Source organism: Ranitomeya variabilis, chromosome 8 (genome assembly GCF_051348905.1).
Source record: "Ranitomeya variabilis isolate aRanVar5 chromosome 8, aRanVar5.hap1, whole genome shotgun sequence".
Taxonomy (NCBI): domain Eukaryota; kingdom Metazoa; phylum Chordata; class Amphibia; order Anura; family Dendrobatidae; genus Ranitomeya; species Ranitomeya variabilis.
In genome coordinates, this window is record NC_135239.1 from 193,718,467 (window position 1) to 193,742,373 (window position 23,907).

General features: G+C 40.8%; 1 protein-coding gene across 2 annotated transcripts in view; it reads left to right on the forward strand.

Moving 5' to 3' along the window:
- PTPRG (protein tyrosine phosphatase receptor type G) overlaps positions 1-23,907 on the forward strand; it is a 513,282-nt gene that overhangs the window by 73,464 nt on the left and 415,911 nt on the right. The gene's annotated exons all lie outside the window — the stretch shown is intronic.

Sequence of the window (23,907 nt, forward strand, 5' to 3'; positions counted from 1 at the left end):
CAGAAAATTACTTACATAGGTATTCTCAGATTTAAGCTATTATAGGCGATAATTTTCCAATCTTTGTGGATTCAACCACTGGGACCCCCAACTTTCTAATCTCTGTGGATTCAACCTTTGACCCCAACTTCACAATCTCTGTGGATTCAACCACTGGGACCCCCGACTTTCCAATCTCTATGGATTCAATCACTGTGACCCCAACTTTCCAATCTCTATATTCAACCTCTGGGACCCCCAACTTTCCAATCTCTGTATATTCAACCTCTGGGACCCCCAAGTTTCTAATCTTTGTTGACTGAACCACTGGGACCCCCAACTTTCCAATCTCTGTGGATTCAACCACTGGGACTCCAACTTTCTAATCTCTGTTGACTGAACCACTGGGACCCCCAACTTTCCAATCTCTGTGGATTCAACCACTGGTACCCCCACCGATCTGAAGAGCCCCATGTGAATGGAGCGCTGATCGATCTTGCTCTCTGCCGCTCTATTCGTTCTTTTGGGCTAGCCGAGAGCACCTCTGAGATATTGGCTAAATCTGACACCATTTGTAGGCAGCTGTTCCAGGGTTTGCTTGGCTGGTCTTTGGCACTTCCATAAGATTAACTGAATGTGAGGTTGAACACCGCTCCATTCATACAGGGCTGTTTAGGGCCCCTGTTCTCTAGATCAGTGGAGGTCCCAGTGGTCAGTCACCCAGTGATCAGGAAGTTATCCCCTTGCCCATGGGACAGGGGATGTCTTCCAAATGTGTGAACACCCATTTTGAGTTAACTATTTGAGTACTGGTTGTCATGGAGATCTGAAGATGTTGCATGGAAATTAACTTTCCTCCAGAAGGAATAAAAGTGCCTTTAGTCCTTCATAGTGGTCATGGTCAATGACCTTCCCATAAAAGAACCTTGAAATGACTGGAGATATTGGCTAAATCACACACCATTTGTAGACGGCTCTTTCAGTGCTCCTTTCTTCCTCTGTGACATGAGAAGGGGGTTATATTGTGCCCAATATAGTACCTAAATGTTTCCAACCCCTTAGTTATTTATGCGTCTACTGCCATAAATATATGTACCATATATAATATATGGCATCTAGTATATGGCAGTAGGTTTATAAAGAACTACAATGGGGGTTGGAAACTTTTGGGGCTTATGTTGTGCTCAATATAGTACCTTTCTCATACTATATAGAGTAAAAAGGTGTACAGAAACTCTGGCTAAATCAGGCACCATTTGTAGACGGCTGTTTCTGTACAGCCTTTACTAATATGCGGCGTCATAAGGGGCTTATATTGTGCCCAATATAGTGCCCAAAAGCTTCCAGCGCCAATTATAGTTCTTTAATAATCTACTACCATATTCCATATAGTATATGAGAATTTTTTTTTTATATATATATATATATATATATATATATATATATATATATATATATATATATATATATATATATATATATATATATATATATATTTTAATTTTTTTAATTTATGGCAGTAGACGTATGATGGGGGTGGAAACTTCTAGGTACTGTATTGGGCACAATATAAACCCCTTCTGATTCCGCATATTGGAAAAGGGGTGAACTGAAACAGTAATAATAATAATTTAAAATTGATTATTTTTGTGTTTTATGCCCTATGTTATATACATTCATGCATCTTTTAATGTACACTACCTATCCACTATATAGCTGCCACTTTCCACAAAAAAAAGTTTTCCCCCACACTTTGTGACTGTTTTGCATCTATTTACTGTATACTATGGTTTTTAGAGTCAATCATTCTGGAAAGGTTAATCCCGCGTTCTGGTATGTGGCGTTATTGTCCTCTTTAATGCGGTATGACTGTCAGTCAGATAACATTAGTCATGCTGTCATCGTTGACTGACGTATATTGAATCCCGAGTCTTCGATGAGTTGCTCGTTCTGTACGTGATGTACTTGACACTTTTTGGCGGGGCCCCCGATGCCGTGGCGGCTTACTAACCAGCTCTGACACCTCTGCACCTGCCGAAACATCCTTTTGCATTTGCCTGCAATCCTGTTTGCTACATAATCGCTCAGTTGCTTGGAGACCCTCTCATCAGCCCCGTGTTCACCTGTTCTATCCCCCCAGAGAGAGCATTATCAGCATCTGTAATAGGAGCTGCTGCTGGGAGTAGCAGTTTTCTGCTCGAAGGAACAATGGCACCAAAAAATGATCTGCATTGAAATTGCTAGCTGCAGCATTAAGCATACAAAAGGCGAGAGGTGTAGAACATAATGATGTCTTTTTAATGTGTCATATTCACTTGGAGTTACTTCCTTGGGCTTTTTTCTTCTGCTTGATTTTTTATTTTTTTTTTAAAGATTTTATGCAAATACAAAATGGAGTTCCTTGTGACTTTGGGTTGATGCTTAAGACTAAAAATTAAACTTGCATAGCGCCACCTGCAGTTTGAGTAACTAGATTACATTAGTGGAATTGGGGTCTCTTTCGCTACTTTATTCTGCTCGCGAAAACCTGGTGACAGAATCCTTTTTAAAGGATTATTGCTTATTTTTGGGACCCCCATGGATGCAGACAACTGGAATTCCTCATTGGAGAGAAGTAGTGACCACCCAAGTGTTGTAGTCACTAGGTCCCATAGAAAACGAATGGCGCCATCACCCTTTCGGTTTAGGCCTCGTTTTCAATATCTGTTCCATTGGTTGGGCCTCACCGTTCAGAGTAAACGCCTACCCTAAAGATGGGGAATGGATTTCATTGCTGAAGTTTGTGTATGTATGTATGTGTATGTATATATATATATGGTCTTAGCTGTAGACCACATGCGTGATCGGTTGCGCCGTTACATTTTCCTAGTCATTGTCTACTGACCCGAGACGAGAAGACTTCCTTCAGGAATTCCAGTTGGGTCTCATTTGTTAGGCGATAGATGTGAGAGCCACACAGACCCATTTATTGGTATTGACTAGAGGAGGATTTATGTAGACTTTTCAATGGTTTTTCCCCAATATTGCATCTGTGTTCTTCTATGTGCTTATACTCGGGGTTTTTAGAATCATGTGGGTGAGGTCTAAAGAAACAAACAAATTGAAAAGGTCCATGTTTGAAAGCAAAGATTTGACTTGGTGCCATAAAGCCCATGACAGATGGTAACCATAGACGGTACTCAACCAAGTTTCTTCTTTATGGACATCCGGCCATGCATGTCTAGCATTTACACTATTGGGTTTACAGCCAAATCCCATAAAGCTGATTAAAAAAAACAAACAAATGGAAAAGATTTTGAAACCTGGTAAGAAACCGCAGAAGATCTATTGTGCTGTAGACCTTTTTATGTCTTTAGGAAATTGCCGCAAAATTTGAGTCGGTGAAGGGCTGTAAAGCTTTTGAATTGTTAGATTAGTGCTCCCAAACGGTGCCAATGCCGACATATGGCAGCGATTGATATATTCTGACAATAACAGTTATCATTTGTTCAGTCTTTGTGGTTCAAACCAGGGCACATCTGTTGTAATTCATTGACCTTCAAGGTCTGTGAAAGCTGGAGTGAATTCTTTCGTTTAATTCCTCCTAAACACCCCGCTTGCTCACTGCCGTGTGTTCCTTCGTGAATCTTTTCTTGGTCCAAATTTGATGAGCATCCTCAAAGATATTGATCGCCAGCATCTCATTAAGCCGGAATGGCATTCCCTTCTTATTTTTTTTTTATTTATTTTTTTTTTAAGTTTTAATTGATTAATGTTTTCTGTTGCTGGTGCATACGCAACCTTATTTAATGAATCCCGCTATCGTCGGGAATGTAAATAATCGGAGGTGAAATTCTGAAACGCCTGTAAAAAGACTTCCAATTTATCTAGATATTACATTTTCATGGAAGATGCTTTATTTGAATGCATATTTTTATTGACTAAATGGCTTTTCAACAAGAAATCAAAATTTTTTATTTCCAAATGGCTCCTAACATAACTCCATTTTTTTTTTTTTTTTGTTTGTTTGTTTTTGGATTAGGGAGCTAAAACGATGATGGATTTTGGGCCCCAAAGTGCTTGTTGTTTCCATTTCCCGATCCACTTTACCCGGTTGTGCCATCTTTATTTGAAAAAAAAAAAAAATGGTGAGATTATCTAATCACTGAATGTGGCATGCCTGCTCACATCCAGAACATATTTTATGTAGGACATAGTGAATCTTGGGATGTATTTACTTTATAACATGGTGTACGGCCCACTGTGCAGACTGGCATGCCACCCCACTTGGACTTGATGGCTTCAAACCTATGCCTATCGGGCTTTTAAGCTTGGGTCACGAGACCATTGATTGGTCTATGACTCTGACACAGAAGTGTCCATGTCGACTTAGGCCAAATTTGGAAGCCTGTAAAACAGTCTGACCTTCAGCGTATATGAGACTGTTAAGTTCAGGGCAGAGATTCGGTGGCCAGCATGGACTTCATGGTCTGTACTTGGGCTATGTTTTGGGAGTTTCTGAATTCGGACTTATGTTGCCAGTTTAAGCTGTTAACAATTTTTTTTTTCTTTTTTTTGCTCAGAAAAGCTGAATATTCAGTAATTGAGACTTAAGTCATTAATGGATCTGTGATGTGAAAGACTCCAACACCTAATGGACTTAATCATCTACAATGTGGTCTATTGGGATTTTTCACAATGTCAATTTATTTACCATTATTGATTTTATCTATGACCAGGCACCCTATGCTCGTCCCACGCTGATAGAAATGAACCTCCTGTGTATTGCTGGCCAATTTTTTCTTTTTTTTTTGGGGGGGGGGGGGTTGGGGTAGGGCTTTACTTAAAGGTGAGCAAGACATGAGTGTTGTATAAGCTGTGGACAATATCTGGAGTGGCCTTTTCAGCACATTTGTGTCCTATGGCTTTTTTGGACTGAAGACTTTTATTGTATTTGTATGTCACACTGTTTTTTGTAATTATTTTTATACATCCCTGCCTGGAAAAATGAAAGTAGTTATTAGTTGAAATGGGCAGACTGCTCATACCTGCTCGGGGTGTTTTTTTTTTTTTTCTGCACCGTAAGAGTGCGTTTTCGTTTTTTTTTTCTTTTCTTTCTAAGAAATATGTGTAATTGTATATTACAGAGAGGCAAAGTAATTACCGCATGGTATGCTTGAATTCCCATCAAATCAGGAGGAAAATAAATATCTGTGCATTTTAACTAAACCATGGTGCATTGTAATGTTCAGAAACTGTTGGATGAACTAATATAAAATATATATATATATATTTTTTATTTTTTTTTTCCCCTCAACAATGTAGATCTACTCTACTAGCTGTAGTGTATCTTAAAGATGGAATTTACCTTTTCATTGTCCCTAGCCATAAGGGAAAAGTTACCACCACAGAATAAGCCCAAAGCCTCTATAATGACGATTGGTCGATACCCTTACAGGATTATTCTCAAGACTGTAAAGGCCCCGTCTCACATAGCGAGATCGCTAGCGAGATCGCTGCTGAGTCACAAGTTTTGTGACGCAACAGCGACCTCAGTAGCGATCTCGCTATGTGTGACACGTACCAGCGATCAGGCCCCTGCTGCGAGATCGCTGGTCGTGTCGGAATGGCCTGGACCTTTTTTTGGTCGTTGAGGCCCCGCTGACATCGCTGAATCGGTGTGTGTGACACCGATCCAGCGATGTCTTCACTGGTAACCAGGGTAAACATCGGGTTACTAAGCGCAGGGCCGCGCTTAGTAACCCGATGTTTACCCTGGTTACCAGCGTAAATGTAAAAAAAACCAAACAGTACATACTCGCCTTCTGATGTCCGTCAGGTCCCTTGCCGTCTGCTTCTGCTCTCACTGACTGCCGGCCGTACAGTGAGAAGTGAGAGCACAGCAGTGACGTCACCGCTGCGCTCTCGCTGTACGGCGGCTCAGTGAGAGCAGGAAGCAGACGGCAAGGGACCTGGACACCGAAAGGCGAGTATGTACTGTTTGTTTTTTTTGGTAACCAGGGTAAACATCGGGTTACTAAGCGCGGCCCTGCGCTTAGTAACCCGATGTTTACCCTGGTTACCCGGGTGCTGCAGGGGGACTTCGGCATCGTTGAAGACAGTTTCAACGATGCCGAAGTCGTTCCCCTGATCGTTGGTCGCTGGAGAGAGCTGTCTGTGTGACAGCTCCCCAGCGACCACACAGCGACTTACCAACGATCACGGCCAGGTCATATCGCTGGTCGTGATCGTTGGTAAATCGCTTAGTGAGACGGGGCCTTAAGTTAACCACTGTGAATGGGATATGGGCTAACATGGAGATCACTGAGGGTCAAGCCACTGAGGCCTTCAGAAATGGACTACCATCAATAGTGGGACACTGTACTCGTATTGCTCTGGCATTCCCATGAACAATGAATAAAGCGGAGGGCAAACAATCACACCTCAGATCCTTTCAAGATTGTCCCCTTGTAGATCCAGATTCATAGGTTCCAGAGCCCTATTCTCCGAATCAATGGGGATCCCGGTGTTTGTACCTCCCCTACCACCCGCCCCATACCTCCAGTGATTAGAAAAGGTCTATTTACACTAGTTGCTTTTAAATTTCCGATCCTTAATCAGGGAGCAAAGCTAATTAAAGTGTTTGACTTGTTGGGTAGCTTCTAGACTAGCAGTCTTCCTTCTGGATGAGATCTAAAGGAACATTTGCTTAACCTTTAAGATTAGTTATACCAACTGGCACTCTACACAAAGTGAAACTATACTTATCAAAAGCTCTTGTACTCTTAGGGCCTCCTAATTGACTCTCTCAACTGTGGCAATGATCCGTATTCTTGAAAGAAGAATCTACGGTAAATTATTATCATTTACCTATAGTCCAAACCAGGGCCACTATAAATTGAAAGCGGGTGTACAATACTCATTTCTACATGGTCTCATTTCTAGACTGTCTTCTTGTAGATGTATCGTTGTGTGGTCTTCCTACTGTACCCTCACAACAAAGAAGGCTTTGATGACTTCATCTCCAAGGTCAGCTAAAGTGGCTTAGACCCCCAACCCTCCCTGTGACTCTCTAGCAATTCCTCTTAATAAGTTTGTGCCTCCTCTGTGTGCCGGTCAGATGTCCTTGCTTCCTGACATCTATTGGCCTTCAGTCTTCATGTTCCCATGAGAAGGCAACCATGCCATGTCTGGAGATGCTCCATGGCATTTAACCTCTTATTGATATCCCGCAATGATCTAATGGAACATTAAGATTTTATCATTTGCTGCAGCGAGAACAGCTGTGTGATTTAAGGGTTATTACACAGCAGGGAGCTTTTTCCGCCTGATGATATCTGTCTTGGGTGCATTACAGGCTTGAGGTGTAGGCAGCGCTCCATAGTGTCCAAACATTGCACAACCTGGATTCGTTTGTTCACTAAATGTATAATTCATGAATCCTACATAACCCGAGCTGCTATATTTCTTATACTAATATGAACATTGACATTTTAAAAGCCAATATTGTGTTGCCTTATTGCTTTGTTTGTATGTGCCCTATTCACTCGTGCCCTATAACGTACTGCATTAGACTCTTTTAGTGAGGGAAGGCTTTATTGAGACCGCTCGTATGGTTTATTTCATTGTGAACAGCAGCTATGTAAAACCTATTGACACCGCATGCGACCTAGTGTTAGCCTTGAAACGCCGTGCAGTAAATTCACTGGCCTATATTTAATTTTGCAAAGCTTTCTGCTTAGGGGAAAAAAATAGTTTTAGAGCAAAATTCACAAAAAAAGATGAAACTGATTTAACTGTTAAGACCCTTATGCATAGTAGGATGCTGATCCAGATAGTCTATGCCCCCCTTGAACCAGATTCCTGCCATCTCCCCCTTACCAGTTTGGATTAATAGACTATGTGAAGTCATGCAAGCATCATGCCACAACGATGACGTTGCTCCAAACCTACTAATCCGAAAAGATGTTTGGGAAGAGTTGAGATTCTGACTGTTTTGTTCTAGTGTATGGGGTCTTGTTTGTATTTTGTTTTTTTGTGAGGGAACTTTTTTTTTTTTTAATTTCTATTTCTTAGATTCCAGCAATCGAAAGTTCTCTCCTATCCTAACTGCTATGACTTCCATTGATCCATAGAAAAGGACATTGGAACCATCAGAACCTGTCTATGGGACTGCCAAGCCCAGTTCTCTTCGATTTCCGACAGTCACACAGACAGGTGGGGAGGCCATGCATGCGCACCTCCACTCCATTCGGAACAGGACTTCAGAGCCCCATTGTTGGCATCACTGGGATCCCAACGTTCCAACTCCAGCAATTTAGCAAGTTATCCCTTTTTCAAATGATAGGGGTTAACTTGTTTTTTTTTTTTTTTTGGAATAAGCTTTTTCACAGCTTCAGTAAAACAAAACGAAAAAACAACTTGATCGGTCATTGCAGTTTAGTATTCGGAAACCTTTAATTGGTGCGTAATGAATTTCTAGAAAACAAAAATTCAAATACTCCAGTTGGTCTCCATTTTGCAAGATTTTTTTTTTTTTTATGGGACCAAGGAGTTAAGAAAAAAAAATAGTAAAAAGGATATGCTACCTATACTAGACCTGTCTCCCACCGGTCTTGCTGCCACAAGTCGCTCGCTTTGGAATAGTCTTTGGTCCATATCTTCTGGCACAGACTAGACCTCATTTTGGTCATGTGGATTGTTGTTAACTTCAGGAGATCTAGACCAAAGAGTGAAGTCAAATCTAAACTTTGGTGTAAGACCAGGCAGGTAGCTGTAATGGCAGGATCATTGGAAAATACGGTAAGTATCAACATTTTTATTTTTTGGGCACAGACAAATTTTAGATGTTGTTGTAAAATCGAATGCGACAAATTTTGGATCATTTTTATCATTTAGATGACAATGCTGTCAGTCAATCTCCTAGAAGCGCACCATTCTGGAGGATGTAGCTTATGAAAAAAAAATTGATAAAGCATGCAAGTCATGGTCTGGATCATGGTTTATTTGATGATTGTGTAGTGCATTAGCGCCAACCTGTAGAGGAACAAAACATCACAATTATATCGATCAGAAGAATAGATGTTCCTGTTCTATGTGACCGGTTTAGAAAAGATTGAAGAATGCATCTGTGTGTTTGATGTTCTTTTTCCTCTAAAAGGCTCGTTTTTAAGACCATGCCTCTTATTCTGGTCACCACCAAGATAAAAACCTGTACGGAGCTCAGCAGCAATGCCTGGCTCAAAACTAACGTACTGCGCTGTTCCAGGAAAGGGAGGTGGGATGGCAACGGGGTTGTCCAAGGGCACATGTTGAGTTCTAGTTTGGCCATAGAGACGGCCAGGGATTGTTTCCCAGATTTCTTTGTACTTCACAATGTCGCCGTTAATTACATTTGCAATGAAAACCTGATTTAAATCTACATATCCCATTGGTACATTTCTTGACCTTCAATTCCTGGGAAAGGCCGAAGGGACGTGAATAGAAAAGCACAAAATGATTCTAATGCCACGGAAATGCTGATCTAGTAGTTAAAGGAAGCTCTGAATAGGCATTTTGCTATTTTCCAATATAATTTTAATTAACCTATTTTTCTTTATGCAGAAAGTTTCCCAAAGACTGTAAGAAAGTTATCAAATAGTCCCGTCAAACCCAAAAACTATTTTCCCTGAAAATGTAAAATCGTTCCTTCTAGACCTCACACACACGCGCACACACACATGCAAGCGCGCACACATATTATAATAAATATATATAAATATAATTATATATATTAAATATTTAAATAATTATAATGTATTATGAATTCACCAAATCCACTCTTGCTACACAAGTGAAAAACATGAGCCACCTAGTCAACATTGGTTATCAAACGTTTATAGACCATCCACCAGCAACAAGGTGATCTCCTGGGAAAGAGCCTAACATTAGTGACTCACTTCACTATGTACCCAACCTGGCCTCAAAACTGAGGGGCAGGGCGCAGCTACAACCTCCAGTGGTAAATGCAGAAAACAAAGAACAAGGTGGACACTCTTGGACACGGGTCACACAACCGTATTTTCTCTCATCCAAGAAAATTTTGAAGTGTGATCAGTTTGATACGATTATGATTTTCTCGGATGAGGAGGAGATGAAAAGAAAGTCTGGGCAGCATGGTGGCTCAGTGGTTAGCACTGCAGCCTTGCAGCGCTGGAGTCTTGGGTTCAAATCCCACCAAGGACAACATCTGCAAGGAGTTTGTATGTTCTGCCCGTGTTTGCGTGGATTTTCTCTGGTTTCCTCCCACAATCCAAACACATACTGTTAGGGAATTTAGATTGTAGAGCGCTGCTCTAAATAATAATACTCCATTCTGTCAGTCTTGTGAAAATTGGACTGCACTCAAATGTCATCTGAATCAAGTCCGATATTTTCCATGGACTCAACAGAATAACATTGGTCCGAGAGTGATCTAAAAACATCGGATTCCACTTGGACCCATGTTATTCTGTCGTATCTCATTCGAACCACCCTGCTCATATGTGATTTATTTATTTTGTATTTTTTTTTTTTTTTTTAATTTTTAGCCATTGTGTCTTGTAATCCAGATGTTTACAGACGATTTATTTTATTTGCAGGTTAACTCCGGTATCACCCCTTCCCACCCATCCTCCTTAGAATGATTTTTCTTTTTAGATTTTGCACAAATGGTAGTTGTTAGATATTCTTATGGACCATGCAACATTTTCCTACAAAAAATATATATGTACATACACATTCTCTATATCCTCTGATCTCTATCCACCCTTTTTTTTTAAAACAGTGTGTATAGAACTATATGTTCACTTTTTTTTTTCCGTAAATTTAAAGGTGTTGTCCATTACTTGGACTACCCTTTCTTGATCTAAATGTTTGTCCCCGATGAAATAAAAAAAAAAGCCTATACTTCTCTCCTGTGATAGCGCTGTTCCTGCTAGCGCTGTTCCAGCGTGTTGGCGCTTGCGGTCTCAGGGCTGTTATGACACGTGATCCCGGTGCCGAATCAGCCCTGGCGTCACTGTCCCTGCCTTTTGATGAATTGAACATGAGGAAGTCCGGGCTGCGGCTGATCTAACTTCCTCTTCATGTTCAATACGACAGAAGGCGGGGACAGTAATGCCAGTGACGTTGATTGGACGCTGGGATCACGTGTCATAACTGCACGGGAGCCCCGGGGAGAGCGATTGCCAACTTTGCGGGAACTGCTCCAGCACGGGAGGGGAGTATAGGCTTTTGATATATATATTTTTTTTTTCTGTTACACTTGCACTTTACTGAATGTGTTGATGACATTACCACATTTGCCAAAAGTATTACAAGCCAGACACAGTTAATTAAGAACTTTTTTTTTTTTTTCTTTCTTTCCAGGGCTGTAAAGTAAAAAGCTGTAATAGACTAATAGACCTCCCAGTTCTTTGTGTGTCTAACAAGATCAGCAGCTCCTTTCTTTTCCCTCTAACTGTGTTGAGCAATAAGTTCCTGAGACCTGTTACCATGGCATAGATCCCAGCTGAAATGCAAGCGCATCTGTTAATCAGAGCTCCATTCGTTTGCTTTCGATGGTTTGGGTGTTGTATCGTTTTTTACGTACTGTTTTTGTAATATTTCACTTATTTGCATTTTTTTTGTGTTTTGGCAATATATCGAAAGTCTTTTATTGTGGTCTTCAGTACGGATGTTTTTGCATTAGTGTCTGACTACATTAACAAAGTATCCAACAGCTGTTTACATAGGTAAAGCCGCACAGTTAAACAAACAGCAATTCCGTAGCCGTTCTCAGTCAATCTGCATAAATCCTTCCAGCAGATTTGTTGACACAGATTGACTGACTCATATGGTGGCATAGCACGTTGTTTTTTTTTCTCATCGGAAGCTACACCCACCTTGTACGCATTAAATTCACAAGCACGTCGTCAGTGGGCGCCTTAGCCTACAATGTCATTAATGTTTTTCTATAATTTAAGAAATAATTTCAAAGTTGAATTGGCTTTGCATAGTTTATGGGTGACACTAATTATGGCATGTGCAGATCTGTTCTCGTAGACTTCAGAAGATTTCGTCTGGATGGAGATATGCCACTGAAGTGCTCCTTAATGACATGACTAGCAATTGCACATGTAATTTGCATGGAGTGCTTTGGTCGATACGAAGAAAAAATATTCAAGAAAGCAGAAATTTGAAAGCCTAGAATGAAAGAAGAAATTGTTCTGCAAAAGCGGGGGGAAAAAAATCCAGGCAAATATTCTCCATTTGGCCACCAGATTTGGTCCAAATCAAGTGTCCCAATTGCCGTGAAGGTGCTTTTTGTACTGAGGTTTCTTCAGACCCCAAAGCATGATAAACAGTAAAAAAAAAATAACTCGCCCTACTTATATCTTTACCTCTCCAGTCTTCAGTTCTTACGATCCTGCGGAGAGTAATTGGCTTCATGCAGCCATGTGGCATAAACACATTTTCCAGTGATGGGTGTCACCAGAAAAAATGAAGTGAAAAGAGAGCTATTAAAATTAATAAGTTTATTCAGAATATTGTTCTAAAAAGTATAACACATAATAATTCATAATAAATAGAAAAAGACAGGGGGGGAAGCAAAACCGAACCTCCAAACCAAAGGAGGCACTCCACAAGAATACACAGTGCACAGAACAAAATATTTAGAAGGTAATACCCTTAGGGAGGGTGCTCATGAAAAGCAGTCAGATGTATACCAATGTATTAGCATAGAGTGCTATAGGAACACTTGGGAAGTGAAAGAAAAATCACTATATATACTGATTGAGCATGTCATAAGAGCAGATCTCACTCCCTAAACAAGACGGATTACCTGTAGTTGTAAATATCAGAGGGTCTGTGCGCTCAGGTCAAGGTGATGTGGAGGCCTCCTGCGCCCAACAAGCGCCGTTTCGCAAGTAGCTTCTTCCAAATGGGGCGTGGATGATTTCGTGGGTATGAGCGGTGTTTTAATAGGGAGATATGAAGGGGGCAGATCTCCCTATTAAAACACCGCTCATACCCACGAAATCATCCACGCCCCATTTGGAAGAAGCTACTTGCGAAACGGCGCTTGTTGGGCGCAGGAGGCCTCCACATCACCTTGACCTGAGCGCACAGACCCTCTGATATTTACAACTACAGGTAATCCGTCTTGTTTAGGGAGTGAGATCTGCTCTTATGACATGCTCAATCAGTATATATAGTGATTTTTCTTTCACTTCCCAAGTGTTCCTATAGCACTCTATGCTAATACATTGGTATACATCTGACTGCTTTTCATGAGCACCCTCCCTAAGGGTATTACCTTCTAAATATTTTGTTCTGTGCACTGTGTATTCTTGTGGAGTGCCTCCTTTGGTTTGGAGGTTCGGTTTTGCTTCCCCCCCTGTCTTTTTCTATTTATTATGAATTATTATGTGTTATACTTTTTAGAACAATATTCTGAATAAACTTATTAATTTTAATAGCTCTCTTTTCACTTCATTTTTTCTGGTGACACCCATCACTGGAAAATGTGTTTATGCATTATGTGGAAGTGACCCAGCCATTGCTAATACAGGACTATGGAAATAAATGCAGCCATGTGGGTAAGGTGCAAGACCCATCAATGGAATGTAGAACGTGCAACTCTAGTCTACACCATTTTTAATTCGTTGGATTTGAAAATTTTTGGGAAACTTTTTCAACTTGTTTGATCTGTTACAGATATATTTGCTTATCTGTTTTGCCTATTCTTTGCATTCAATGCCTATAGTCATTGGACGATGCGGGCATTTAACAGGATCTTCTGGTGTGCTCAGACGCTGGTACAATAATGTGAACCACAGGTCAAGTAGAAGACAACCAAAGCTGTCTTTACCATGATGTTTTATCTATGTTTATATTGGTTTTGTACTGGGATGCATTCAGTATTTCATGGACCCAATGAGTTTGGCTTGACCCAATGACTTCAAAAATCCTACCAAAGTTAGCTCATGCTATACATTTTTTTTCAACATAGACAAATGGTCCACGTGAAAAACTCGAATATGTGAATTTGGCCATTGACCTGGTCAATGTACAGTCCAAGCACGGTCCATTAAAATAGACCTTACATATGACAGTGGTTTGTGTGAATAATCCCTCAGTAATACTGAGACCTAGGTGTAACCTAGAATCTATGAAATTTTAATTTTAAAATTGATTTATTCTAGTACCGTTAATTATTTTTTTACGCATTATATACTTTCCATACTAATATACCGGCAGCCTCTTCCTATGTGCTCCATTTTGTTTCAAATCTAACACTTCTGACAACGTAAGGAAAGTGCTAATTGCTTGCTTGGGGTGCAGTTTAATATCGGTCTCTGCTGAGAAAACTAGTGCATAATGGTCTGTGTATTAATAATTTGTGATTTTATAAAAAGCATACCCCCTCCTTCTGAATTCTCACCCATTTCTTTGACACATTTGCCTGTCCTCAACGCATTCCTTTTCACAGATTGCCCAGTAGAGTGAAACTTGCGTTCCCCCCCCCTCTCCAAGATGTAGAATTGGGAAATTATTAAAACTTTGAGAAACAGTCTCTTGTAAAGGATACCTAGACCCTCCTATAGATTACTCGAGGCTTTACAGGTAATCTGCTACCAGGGAAAAAATGGATCTTGCTTTTCCAAGAGTACACCAATACAGTTGCCATTGCAGCTTCCACAGATTGTCACTTTGGTTTGATTGTTGTGCAGGGTGGATTTGATTTAAATCTAACTGATTTAAATCACGATTTAAATCACGATTAAAATCACTAGTCAGTAAGGCTTGATTTAAATCAGTGATTTAAATCAAAGTTTCTACCTAAACTAGTTCTTGCTACTTTAACATGCAAGTGGATGAAGATTTTTAGAATCACTTTTTATATTACTTTTTTCTCCCCAGTTTAATGGGTTAATCATTCATATTTGGACACCACTGTTCTGTTGTACTTAGGAAGGAGAAAAATAATCCTGACTTTAATAACAATTTAAATAGATTTATTCAACTGAAACAATAACAACATTACAGCATAAGTTATTTGCTTAAACAAACATCCATGTTTGTTAACTAATTTGGCTAAACAAAATATATATATATTTTAAGAAACTTAGACTGTCAGCCCAGCCGACACATGAAAAACTTAAATACTACTGTCCCTGCTGTCCTCTGTAGCTCACTTGTCGTCATCTTCATCATCATCTTCTTCTTTGTTCCTATTCATAATCTGGAAAAGAAAAACAAGCTTTCCTGCTTTATTGGGTCCCAACCGATTTCTCAATTTAGAATGAATGAGTCCAAAGGAAGAGAATATTCTTTCAACGCCTGCAGAAGAAGCTACTGCTGTTAAAAGTGAAATCATTACTTGAACAGTCTCTAAATCCAAGCGCTTAAGTGACTTCCACCAGTTTACTGGTGTGACCTTCCTTAAAATATCTTCAGCAAACCTATATTTCTTAAATGGTTCCCCCTTAGCTCTGAAGTTTATTATAGTTGGCATTAAAGATGGATGATTGCTGGATACCCATGTCATAGCTAACTCCTCTTCCTCAGCACTTAGGTTTTGACCCTGATATTGGATATTGACAATATTTGCCAAAAAATGAGCTGGAGTCAGTGCTTGTCCCATTCGTTTGTTTACTGCTTGTAATTTAATTCTGTCCATGTGTAGTTCTGTTTTTAAGTGTTCACTCAGTTCCTTCCAAATTTCAACAGCATCCGCAATAAAACAGCTATTTTTCTGTATTTTGTTTAAAGCTTGAGAGACGGGTTTCAGGAAGCTCAGCATATGTTCAACATTTCTCTTAAGCCCAATGTTGAGGATTTTGGCCGTGACAGTGCCATCTATTTTATCTCGATTTTCTTCACAAAGTGTCATCAGAATAGGCCAGTTTTTGATATACTGCTCAAAACAGTCCACCACAGAGTTCCATCTAACATCTTGTGGGAGCGTTAGCTTGGTTCCACCCATCCTTTTCAGAGCTGCTGCAGCAAAATGATTATTACGGAAGTATTTAGCAATTTCAACAACATTAGCCTTTATTTCTGGAACACTTAAGTCTTTGGCTAAGAGGTGCAGCAAATGAGCACTGCAACCATATGTTATTAGCAGCTTTGTATTCCCTCCCTGCTCTTCTAAATCTCTTCTCATCTTGGATACGTTTGCAGCATTGTCAGTGACCAAACTGCGTACTAGACATTTGAATTTTTGTTCACATGTCGTTATAGCTTTTACTGCCACTTCTTGTAAGTATTCTGCTGTGTGTGCATTTCCTGACGTATCAGTTGTTTGTGCAAGGAAGACTTTACCTTCTTCTGTTGTTATACAAGCACATACAATAGGATCATTGTGGACATTACTCCACCCATCAATACTTAGGTTAACAATTTTACCCTCCAGAGCTGTTGCACATTGCTCCATTTCTCTGTCATACACTTGATCCAGCAGTTTCCCTGCAACATCAGCTCTGCTGGGTGGACTGTATCCTGGTCTCAGTGACTGAACCATATTAATGAAATGTGGGTTCTCAGTCAGACGGAAAGAAGAGTTTGTTGCATAAATAAACTGGGCAATTTTTTCATCAATCAACTCTTTTTCTAATCTGCTAGTTCCTATCACAAACCTATCTATGGTGGTTCCAGGAGGTAAAGGTTTTTTCTTCCTTTTGGGTGATGGTGATATTTGGCTGTGGGTGTCTGATGATGATGCTGCTGCTAATGAAGCACTATCCTGGATGGATAACTCTGAAACTGTAGAACAGGATGATGGTGATCTTGGAGGTGGATAGTTTCCAGAATCCATGAATTCCCCTAAACAAAAAAAGTCAATGCTGTTATTTTATTGTTTATACAATTTCTGCTTATTGTACACAACACATCACTGCCCCTGCCCCAAAAGGAATATTTATTTTGCTTCATAACTGTACCAAATGACAGTAACATGCAGTAATAATAAGAAATATAATTTTTCTCACACATGACAGTTCAGTCTTTAAAAATAGGATTCAATAAAAATGTTTACCAACCTGAAGATCCTGCCTGTTCAGAAGTGTTTCTTTGGTCATCTTCATCACCGCACTTCTCATGATGTTGCCTCATTCGCGCCACCAGGCCTTGCATCACTTTGTTACATCGTTTGCATTTTGCACGCATGCCTGCCTTACCGATAGGCGAAGGAGCTTCATTAAAATATTCCCAAACTGGGTCTCTTTTACGGCCTGCTGCCATTATAAGGAAAGAATGTAATAAACCTCAGATCGTACACACAAACAGATCCAGACTTGTCTGTCTGTGGCTATGCTGCAGTATTGTGCTCAAAGTTTCACTTTCATTTTCTTGTCTGCTTGCCCTTCCTCCTCCTCACACTTAGATTCACATTCTTCTTGTGTTGTGCAGATCTATTCCACTCCAAACAATCAGAAACATATTGTCTAACTTCTTGGACTTGGCACTGAAGGGGTTGATTCTGTATTCATAGGTTTGTAGAACAATAGGATTAAGGTCTTTTTCTCAACTCTGTTCATGTTGTAACATTTTTGCCATGAAGAAGAGGCTGGGACCTCTGCGGAGTCAAATTCAGTTTTGAGAACTGCGTAAGTAAAGCGAGCGTCTGTGATAATATAGGAGAGAAACTGCCCACTAATCCTACAGAAACCTCTGGAAGAGCATGGCATTGTGAATGTTACACATATACAGCCTTTATTCTACTGAGTTAAACAACTCAGCTTTATCTCATGATGGAAGAACCTTTGGATGGTAAAATATTTTCCTCAAAAAGCAGTTTATTGAAAAAAATCTGATTTAAATAAAAAAAAAATCCGATTTAAATAAAAAAAATCCGATTTTTTTTTTTATTTAAAAAAAAAAAAAAAAAAACATTGATTTTTATCCACCCTGTTATTGTGTAATAATTAAAATAAACTTTTGGAGCAAATCTATTACTTTATTGTAAAGATGTCTAGAAATATTACTAGATCTGGACTCTTTAAGGGAAAAATTTTTAACATGTCGACTGAGTGGTCTTAAGTCTGGCTTTTCATCTGTTGTAAAACTACAACTTCAAGCATTCTAAATGCTGTTGGGATATTCAACTAGTGCTTTTGTGGTGTACTGTATTAGAGATGTTATTCCTAAAAGAATTAGGAAAGGGACTCAGTTGGCCCTTATTGAGACTTATAAGAGCAAGATGGACTGAGAGAAAATTGTGATGGCACGCCTTGGAGGTAAAATCTTTGTGACTATTGGGAAAGAGATTGGACTGGATTTTGTGGTGAATACTGTGAGGAAGGATGCACTAGACGGGACCTTGCTGTAACTGCTGGGAGGGAGGATGCACTGGATGGAACCTTTCTGTAACTACTGGGAGGGAGGATGCACTGGCCTGAACCTTGCTGTAACTACTGGGAGGGAGGATGCACTGGCCTAAACCTTGCTGTAACTACTAGGAGGGAGGATGCACTGGACGGAACCTTGCTGTAACTACTGGGAGGAAGGATGCACTGGACTGGACCTTTCTGTAACTACTAGGAGGGAGGATGCACTGGACGGAACCTTGCTGTAACCACTGGGAGGGAGGATGCACTGGATGGAACCTTGCTGTAACTACTGGGAGGGAGGATGCACTGGACGGAACCTTGCTGTAACTGCTGGGAGGGAGGATGCACTGGATGGAACCTTGCTGTAACCACTAGGAGGGAGGATGCACTGGATGGAACCTTGCTGTAACTACTGGGAGGGAGGATGCACTGGACGGAACCTTGCTGTAACTACTAGGAGGGAGCATGCACTGGACGGAACCTTGCTGTAACTACTGGGAGGGAGGATGCACTGAACGGAATCTTGCTGTAACTACTGGGAGGGAGGACAGACTGCACAGAACTTTGCCATGACTACTGGCAAGGATCATGGACTGGAGAGAATCTTGCTGTGACTTCTGGTATGCAGGATGGCATGGAGTGGAAACCTTGCTGTGATTTTGACTGCCTGCAGTAAATGTGTACTAGAGGGAATCTTGCACTGACTTCTAGGAGGAAATATATGGACTGGGGGAAACTAGCTTGAACTACTGGGACTTGGGGTGGACTGGTGAAATTGCCTGACTGGAGTGTGGCTAGGCCATACAGAATGTTGTACCTGACTTCCAACTTTCAGACCTGGTGCCTCAACCTGGTTGAGATTTCACTACGGATAGCTGGACATCTATTGGTGGCTCGCTGTATACCTTTCTAGAGCTAAAATCATTTTTTTCTCCCCCCACCTTATGTCAATTTACTGTTTCTCATCTACTGACTTGAAACCAGCCACTTGATGATCCATAAATGTTAATGCGTCTGTTTATCGTTGTGCCGGCAATTTTGTGGTGTTGTATGTGATGAAGCAGAATGTCTTAAACCATTAACAATCTTAGGTTTTGCTTTTTAGTGCTAACCGTAACATTTTAAGAGTTTGCGATCCAGTCTTAAAGCAGCAGGATGCCCGGCTGTTCTGGTTTACGGCCTCAACTTGTGTTTGGCTGATGGAAGAGAACATATATCTTAAGTTTGTTCCAGTCCATAGGAAGACCTAGTGGATTGTAAACTATACAGCTGTGTTTTCGAGCTGCAATATGGAAATATTTAGATGTGGTTGTCTATAAAAAACAAACAAACCATAATTAAGAATATTTATGTATGTTGCGAAAAAGTTTTTTATTCTGTGGATTGGCTATATTAATGAAGAAACATTTAGCTGGCTTGTAATATGGGATACATACGCCATATAAGTGTGATTCATACATAAATGCATTAGCTGATAAAACCTCTCACTTTGATAGTAAAATAAAAGTAACAAACATCACAAAGTATGCAATCCTCTGTACTAATTTTTTTTAATCTCAGATTAACCCATCGTAGTTGATTCACTACTACCTGTTTGATAATTTACTGAAAATTAAAGACTAGTACATTCTGAAATGGTCACTGTTTTAACAAATGTTGTATAAATCAATAATACAAGCAAATCTAGGAAATGTCATCTATTTTAGAAGCGATATCTGCTTGTTTCCCCTCTAGTGAGCCTCTTCAGCTGTTCCTCGTTAAAATCATAAGTCACAAAACCTATTAAAATCAAAGCCCGCTGTTTTATCAGTGCAGGAGTCACAGCTACCCTGCTTGGTAATATACTGCTGTATCTGTTGCTGCATCTAAATATATGTAACATAGATACAAGAGATTGGTTTTTTCCCACTTATGTTTACAGGAGACATTATAGCAGATACTTTCCACCCTCTAGCTTTGAGACAAGTAAAAAGTAGAGCTGGGACCTGTAGAGGGCCTTACTGGAGATAAGGTAGAGCTGGGACCTGTAGAGGGCCTTTCTGGAGATAAAGGATCAGTCCAGAAAGTGTAACTCTCCATGTACACAAATGATGGCTTATCCTGGAACAACGAATACACTTTATTCCATGGCTTAACCTTGACTTTACACAACGGCTATGTAAGAATTTGAATGGGGTAAGGTATTGTTCACGTTTACAGTGGACCTTTGTGGTCTCTACATAGACTGTTGTCGATAGATCCCACCTGTCGTAAGTCGGCAGTCTTCTTTCTAAAGCGTATATGAACAAGGTCATTTTGGTTCCATCACATTTTAAAGATTTTTTATTTTGCGGTCTGTCCTTTTTGTCCACCATTTATCTGTAGTTGTCTACAGTCATTTGCTTGCTCAAAGATGGATTCATAGCCTCAGCCCTCTGTAATGTTCAGTCATCTGTAACTTTGCAAGAATCAGATTTTGCATCTGTAGATCATGTTCTAAAAATGTGAATAAACAAAAACCAGATGTGAACAGCACAAATTCTTTGGAGAAAATACCCACGGGATCTCTTTTTATACTGCACATTCCATGATGGAATATCATATTTTTGAGTAATTTTTCCAAAGTGAGCTAAACTTTTTTTTTTTTTTTAACCCTAATGTGTTTCTTCTCTGCTAAATTTGATTTAAATGTCAAAGTACTGTCTTCTTTGTTTCATCATATGAATAGATCATCAGCTTCTGCCTGTGACCAAAATCTTTAGGCTATGCTCACACATTGCGTTTTTTGCTTCTTTTTTTTTTTCAGCAGTAAAAAACCTGCTCACTTGGCAGAAAAGAGGCTGCTTGCTAAACGCAGGATTTGCTGCGTTCTCAGGAGCCCAAAGTTTAGCTTTTACTTCCACCACAGAAGCATGGACACAGGTCACCAATGAAAAATATGTGAAACCATTAAAACCATTTTACGGAGAAAAAAAAAAAAAGGCAATTTGACAGGAGTTCACGAAAAAATACACAATTACAAATTTAACAGCTGGGAGAGGTGAATTGGTGGGGAATAGGGTACCTAAGACCTTGGCAAAGCATTGAGTTTGTAGAACACTGTTTACTTTCACACCTTGATGGGCCATTTGAGTTGCTTGGGCATTGTTCAATCTCACACCTTGGTCCCCCAAAGGCATTATTCAATCTCACACCTTGGTCCCCCAAAGGCATTGTTCAATCTCACACCTTGGTCAGCCACAGGTATTTTTGAATTTTAATCTCGCACCTTGGTTGGCCAATGTTTTACTTTTCATGCATCAATAATTAAATTAAACTGTACGAAAATAAATAATAATAATCTTAACTGAAATTCTCAGGTGAGGGGAGCTATACATTATGGTTTAAAGTTGAAGAAAATCACAAAAATAATTGGGTTTCACATCCTGCTGTATGAACTTTTTTCCACTAAAACCGGATTCCTCCGTTTTTGCATTTATTGTTTTGTGGGGGGTTTTTCTAACTGTGAAAAAAAACACTGAAAGTGATATGCTGCAGTTTTGAAAAACATAGCTGTTTTCCAATTGCCAGGAAAAAAAAAAGCTTAACCTACTTTTTGTATATAAGCTGCGGCCCCCGATGTAACCTGAAAGATAAGAAAAGCAAATTATGTAATACTCACCTTGGGGGGGGCGGTCTGGTCCGATGGGCGTTGCGGTCCGGCGCCTCCCATTTTCATGCAATGACGTCCTCTTCCTTGCTTCTGTCGCAGCTCCTGCACAGGTCTGCTTTATTTTTCCTGTTGAGGACAGTGCGCAGGCACCTGGAAAGGTCCGAGAAGCCCAGCGCCTGCACTCTGCAGTACTTTACGCTGCCCTCAACAGGAGCTGCGACAGGAAGCAAAGAAGAGGACGTCATTGCATGAAGATAGGAGGCGCCGGACCACGATGCCCATCGGACCAGACCGCCACCCCAGGTGAGTATAATCTAACCTCTTTTTCTTATCTTTCAGGTTACATCGGGGGCTTATCTACAGCATTTTACAGAATGCTGTAGATAAACCCCTGATGGTGGTGGCCGAACCTTGCATACAAAAAAGTAGGTGACAGATTCCCTTTTAACTTTTCAACAAAAACGCAACGTGTGAACATAGTCTTACTGGTTGTTTCCAACAACATTTGGTCAGTTACACCTAAAGTTTAAGGCTATGTTCACACATTGCGTTTTTCCCCGAAGTCAAAACCTGCTCTTGGCAATAAAGAAGCTGCTTACAAAAAGTGTGTTGGCTCTAGTGCATGTTGATACATTTTAGTGGCCAAAACAAAGCATAATTTAAATTCTTTAGGTCTTTTCATCAAAAACTGATACCTGCATTTTTTGCATTTATCAGTTGTTTCCTATGGGTGTGAAAATGCTGAAAGAAGCGACATGCTGTAGTTTGCAAAAACGCAGTAGTTGTGTAATTCATTCTGGAAAATAAAACGTGTGTGTGAGATTTCTGAAAACTCAAGACTTTTCTGGTACTGTTAAATGCATCTTAAAATTTGCATTTAAATCTGCAAAGGGTCAAAACAAAATGAGTCACTTTTTCACATCCTCAGAATTGGCAACCATTGAATTATTGGATCGTGAATATCAATCATGTTTGAATACCAGCTGAATGAAATGCAACCTGACAAGATTAAAAAAAGAAAGTGGGCTCATCCATGAAGGAAGGTGATTACCGTATTTTCCGGCGTATAAGACGACTTTTTAACCCCCGAAAATCTTCTTAAAAGTCGGGGGTCGTCTTATACGCCGGGAATCGACTTGTACGCCGGTGTATATGGTGGGTGGGGAGGGGGAGTGATCCTGATGACGAGGGGGCGTCTCACAGGAAAGTGAGTAATCCCCATTACCTTATCCTAGCGGTGCAGCGTGGGGGTGTCAGTGCCGGGAGCGGCGGCAGCTGCTGTGTTCTGGTGCGGCGGCTCCTCTTCTGTGTGGGGCCTCTGTGCTGTGAGGTGGCGGCGGCAGCGGCGTATCTTTATCCAGTTGGGGCTCCTCCGGCATCTCCTTAGCCCTGGAGGCCCCGCCGCAACTCCATCGGTGCAATGTGGTGGCCTCCGGGAAAATGGCCGCTGCTCAGATTCAGATCTCGTGTCCCGAGATTTCGGGACGAGATCTGAATCTGAGCAGCGGCCATTTTCCCGGAGGCCACCGCATCGCACCTATTGAGCTGCCTCCGGGAAAATGGCCGCTGCATTGCACCGATGGAGTTGCGGCGGGGCCTCCAGGGCTAAGGAGATGCCGGAGGAGCCCCAACTGGATAAAGATATGCCGCCGCCACCGCCACCGCACAGCACAGAGGCCCCACACAGAAGAGGAGCCGCCGCACCAGAGCACAGCAGCCGCCGCACCAGAGCACAGCAGCCGCCGCCGCCACTCCCAGCACTGAGACCCCCACGCTGCACCGCTACGATAAGGTAATGGGGGATACTCACTTTCCTGTGAGACGCCCCCTCGTCATCAGGATCACTCCCCCCCCCCCCCAAAAGGCACATATTCACCGGCCCTATAAGACGACATAGGGTGTATAAGAAGACCCCCGACTTTTAAGAAGATTTTATATTTTAACTGGTAAAGTTGGGGGGTCGTCTTATACGCCCAGTCGTCT